The sequence below is a fragment of the Natrix helvetica genome (assembly GCF_964273705.1).
Source record: "Natrix helvetica genome assembly, chromosome: 7".
In the NCBI taxonomy this organism is placed as follows: domain Eukaryota; kingdom Metazoa; phylum Chordata; class Lepidosauria; order Squamata; family Natricidae; genus Natrix; species Natrix helvetica.
Genome location: NC_138558.1, coordinates 39,906,183 through 39,911,056, shown reverse-complemented (window position 1 = coordinate 39,911,056; position 4,874 = coordinate 39,906,183). Strand labels below are relative to the sequence as shown.

The window sequence follows — 4,874 nt, the reverse complement described above, 5'->3', positions numbered from 1 at the left end:
GGGGAACCGGGTCGGGGGTGTGACAGGCCTGGGTTGCTGCTGGGTCCAGTGACCTAGGCCGCCAAACCACTACCAGTTCGGTTGAACCAGTAGGAACCCACCACTGGTGGACATACTGACACTATGAAAGATTCTAAATAACATTACTAGATGTATTTAATAAAGAAGTAAATATAGGTAAATCATGAGGTATGGATTGTTTTACTTGAATTCACATGTGATAGTTTTCTCTTGGTGTGGCTATGAATTGCCCATTTCTTCAAGACTTATCAATTCTAATGAATAGTATTAGACCCAATAGTAAAGCAAGTAGCGGTGAATTCAGTTCTATTCACACTACTTATACCTCTCTTATATTGTATTACACTATAGTAAGTTGACTTTCTCAACTAAGAAAATTGAGAACCCAATATTTTGGAGGTCATTCCTATTTTATTGTTTAGAATTTGAGAAGAAAAATCATTCTAAATATTCAGTTTCTCAGTGAAGAAAATGATTGTATTGCTATTATCTCTGTACTTTGTAAATTCACATTTACATAATTGAAGGTTTTCTTATTTCTTTTTAGCTGAGGGAAGAGCAGTTTTAGAACATTAACTTAGGACAAAGAATGCAACTTATGATATTTATTAATATGTTTGATTCAATCACATCAGTCCTTTTTTATTGCTTGGCTATAGAGTGAATTCTTGTGAAGGAATTGACACATCTACTTATATAGATTGAACAGCAATACTGTATTTACTTTAAATATAACCTTCTCTCAAATTTCTCAAAGAAAATAAGCCCATATTCAATCTCTATCAAATGAACTTCACCCTACCACCAATGCCTTTGTCCCAGCCTGACAATGGTGTGAATCCATTTATTCTAGCATATAAATGCAATAAATGTACACCTTATACATTATTGAGAGTAGAGCACAAAACTGATGAAAAGAAACACTTTAAATTATGAAAATTAACAGGAAGTCTACAAACTTACTTTTAGAACATGAAACTCCAAAAGGGCAAATCTAAAGTATGGGGATCAGGACCACATTAGACAGAGTAAAATTTATTGAAGTGGTTGGTCTGTTTATGTATATATATATATATATAACATAAGGATCATAAAATACCATCCGCACAGTCCAAGCACATATTGCTTCTGAAGGCACAAAACTGAGCACAAAGTACTTTAAAACTTCAGAGCAAATGACTTTCCTTGCATACGAGAAGAATATATGCAACTTATTTACATAAAATCAGCTAAAACAGCCCTCAGAATTGATCAAGTTGCATTTTCTATTTTTATGCTAGGAGTTCATCATAAATTATTGTTACAGCGATATTTGTCTCCAGTCCACTTGGATGGTGATCCAAGAGTCGATTGCTGAAAATGGACAACTTCAAACTTAATTGAAAGTGTTGTGTCACTTCAATGACAGTGCTATATTTGATGTAAGGCACAATTTGCACTTATTGAAGAATAATGTGAAACATGACAGTTCATCATAAAGCAAGTTCATCACATCCAATTGCTCAGAAAAAATGTCGTCAATTTAAATATAGAAAGAGCAGGTATTGAGATTTCTGATATAATAGTTTTCCAGTGTTTTGTTTTTTGGTTGTGAAGCAAAAGCAGCTAAAGAAGTAGCATTAGCTGGATTTTCTGGAAGGCAGTCTGGTTGTCTGCAGTATAAAGAAAACAAAAATTAGATCAATCAGTGAAAAAAACTACCCACTATAATCCTGACCATCAGATTTCTAGTACAGCATCATCAGTTGCCTGATAAATCTAAAAGTAGACCATAACTTGTTCTGTTGTTCCTTCCCAATGGATCATTCATAGATTTTTTTTGCCTCTAGTCATATATCTGTTCTAGTTGTTAGTCAACAAAACTCTATATTTCATGAATGTTGATCCACTTTTAAACCTATTTTAATAGCCATTGATGTGTCTGGTGGAAACATATTATGAATTATAAACTAATTCATCATTTTGTCTTAGATTTTTCAAGTATTGTATAATGCACAGGTGTCAAACTCGCAGTGTAACCATCACATGATGTATTGCAATGTTTTTCCCTTTGCAGAGCTGGAGTGGGTGTGGCCTGTGTGTGACGCCTCTGGCCCAGGCTGCCAGTTTGACACCCCTGGTATAATGCTATGGAGCAATAATAAGATTTAACACAGACAGCCAATATTTTTTCCCTTATGGCATAAAGTGATTTACATTTTTACTTGGCCTGACTTGATTGCAACAAGTAAAAAATAATCATATCCATTAAGAGATAAATGGCATTACATTTTTAATTGCAAAAATTTTTTATCCTCTCATTTTCTGAATTAGTCCAATATTCTCAATCACTAATCCCAAAATGGTATGTTTAGTAAATCAAGTAAGACCATTTACTTGATTAGTGAAGTTAAAAATCTTGCTTCAAAGGAATTACAAGTCGTAATTCTGAATTTAAAAAAATAGTCATGTAATCCAGTATAAATAAAACGTTGCATAAACATGCTTTTGAACCATTTAAAATTGATTTTTTTTCCAAACACAAAAAACCCATGTTTTGAAAACTTAGTACTTTATAAACACAGTTGTTAACAAGTTTTAAACATATCACTTCCTTAGAACTAGACATATTTATCTCCCACATATACTTACAGTGTTTACTATTGCTTGTTTCTAAACTACGTCCTGAAATGCACAACAGTAACATTTGGAGATCAAACTTTCATAATAAATCACTCATCCACTCTTTGCCTCAGCAATTTTAGATGCTATCTAAGACTTCCTAGTAGATACAAATTCAGACAGCTGCAATTCTAAATTTTGTTTCCCCACCAAACTACACATTTTCTTTAGATTATTTATATCCCACCTTTATTATTTTATTTACAAATAATTCAAGGTGCACAACATATCTAGAAGGAATCTTCTCTTCCTATTTCCCCCCAACAACAACCCTGGTATATGAGCTGAGTTGAGAGTATGTGACTAACCCAAGAACACCCAGCTGCTTTCATGGCTAAAGCAGGACTACCATCCACTCCAGGTTTCTAGTCTAGTACCTTAACCACTAGACTAGACCAAACTGGCTCTAGTATTCTTACAGCAGTCTTCTTACTGGAGTAATAATGCTATACATTTGGAGGTCACCAATATTCCCCAAAGAGTCTCACAAGATTTACTTGTAATCAGACATGAATAAAACTGGACTAACATGCTGGGGTCACACACTGGGCTAATTCAGAGTATTTTGACTTCCTATATTACAATAAAGCTGAGTTTGTATAACATGCTTACTCCTTAGTCCTATGCCTTGTACTTGTGTAATGCATTGAATCTTATTTTAATTAACTATGTAGGCTGGATCTGAGGCACATGCTATTGCTTAAATTTTAGGTGGAGCTTTTGGTAGCTTGAGAACTTGTATATAGACATTTCATTACCCAATTATGCAACATCACCAGTGTGATTTATATGTGGAGTTTCTTGACTATGTGGAGATGTGGCTTTTAGCTCCTTAATCTTATACTTGGATAGAATAACTACAGATTCAATACCACCACCCTCTGGGGGGGAAAAATACTAGAGCTCCAGGAAGGACAAAGACATCTGGAAATAAAGTCATGTAAAGGAACATACAAATAAACACAAAGCTTACAGAGCACCAAGAACTCCACAATTCAACCCTGAGCTACAGAAACAGGACTAGCTATTTAGTAGCAAAATGATATTTAAGAATGAAATTGCTTCTTAGAGGGAAGGAAAAGGAAACCGTTTACATTTTGTCCTTCAATCCCAGAAAGCATCTGTGACACAGTAAAGAGAAGTACCTGTTCCAGCTGAGCCCTCGAAGTCTAAGGTAGCAGATAAACGAAGACGAAGAGCACGAAGTCGAAAAGGATCATCAGCCAGAAGTCCAGCCAGTAGGACGTCCCGGAGAGTGGGGGCCCGCAGGCGATGCTCCCCGTCGTTCCGGCCATCTCGGCTGCCAGCCGGTTCGGTTCATGCTCAGTCTTTCGGCGGTCTCGTACCTCAACGCCTTCCGCGGCCTCCATTGCACCCCCACACGGAAAGGATTTATTCCGCGACCGGCGACCGGCCTACGTAGGGCAGTTACTACCATAGAGATGCACGCAAAAAAAAGGAGAGGCACAATAGCGATGTTTCCGGTAGAGACTTTCGGTAGGACGAGGCCCTTTATATGTCTGTTCAGACAAAGGGAGATACCTGTGGTTGATTCGCCGCGAACGTTAATTCTGTACTGTGATTGGATAATAGAAATCTGGGCTTGGCGGTGCGTAGAGATAATAAGGACTTTACATCCCTTGCAAAGATGTGTTATTTCATTTAGGCTCAAACAGAAAGCAGTCGTTTTCCTCGCAGTAGAGCAGGGGTGTCCAAACTTGGGAACTTTAAGACTTGTGGACTTCAACTCCCAGAATTCCCCAGCCAGCCATGCTGGCTGGGGAATTCTGGGAGTTGAAGTCCACAAGTCTTAAAGTTCCCAAGTTTGGACACCCCTGCAGTAGAGGTTAACTTAGTAAGGTGTTTTTTTTAAGTTGGCAACTTTTAAGGTGTGTGGAATTAGCAGAGTTCTCCAGTCAGAATGCTGGAGGGATGCAAGCGAGACTACCGTCTGCTGACCTATTGATACAAGGCTCCCACCTAAGGGATGACCTCACCCAGTGGTTTCAAACGGACGGCCAAGGAAAAGGGGGCATTGAACCCTGAGGCAGGTCCAAGTGAGGAACGGAGGATCTCTGCCCTTTGTTAACAGAAATTGAAACAAGCCACAGAGGAAAGAGAATCAGTTTGGTGGAAGTGGTTAAGGTGTTAACACGGCCTAAAAACAAGGACACTAAGCTCCAGTCTCCCCT

General features: G+C 37.8%; 1 long non-coding RNA gene across 1 annotated transcript; it reads right to left on the bottom strand.

Moving 5' to 3' along the window:
* Positions 1–611: 611 nt before the first annotated feature.
* On the bottom strand, positions 612–4,377 carry LOC309395579. Its single transcript, XR_014175930.1, has 2 exons — positions 3,828–4,377; positions 612–1,673 (listed from the first exon to the last, which is right to left on the bottom strand). It is a non-coding gene; the product is annotated as an uncharacterized lncRNA (long non-coding RNA).
* Between the last annotated feature and the right edge of the window lie 497 nt (positions 4,378–4,874).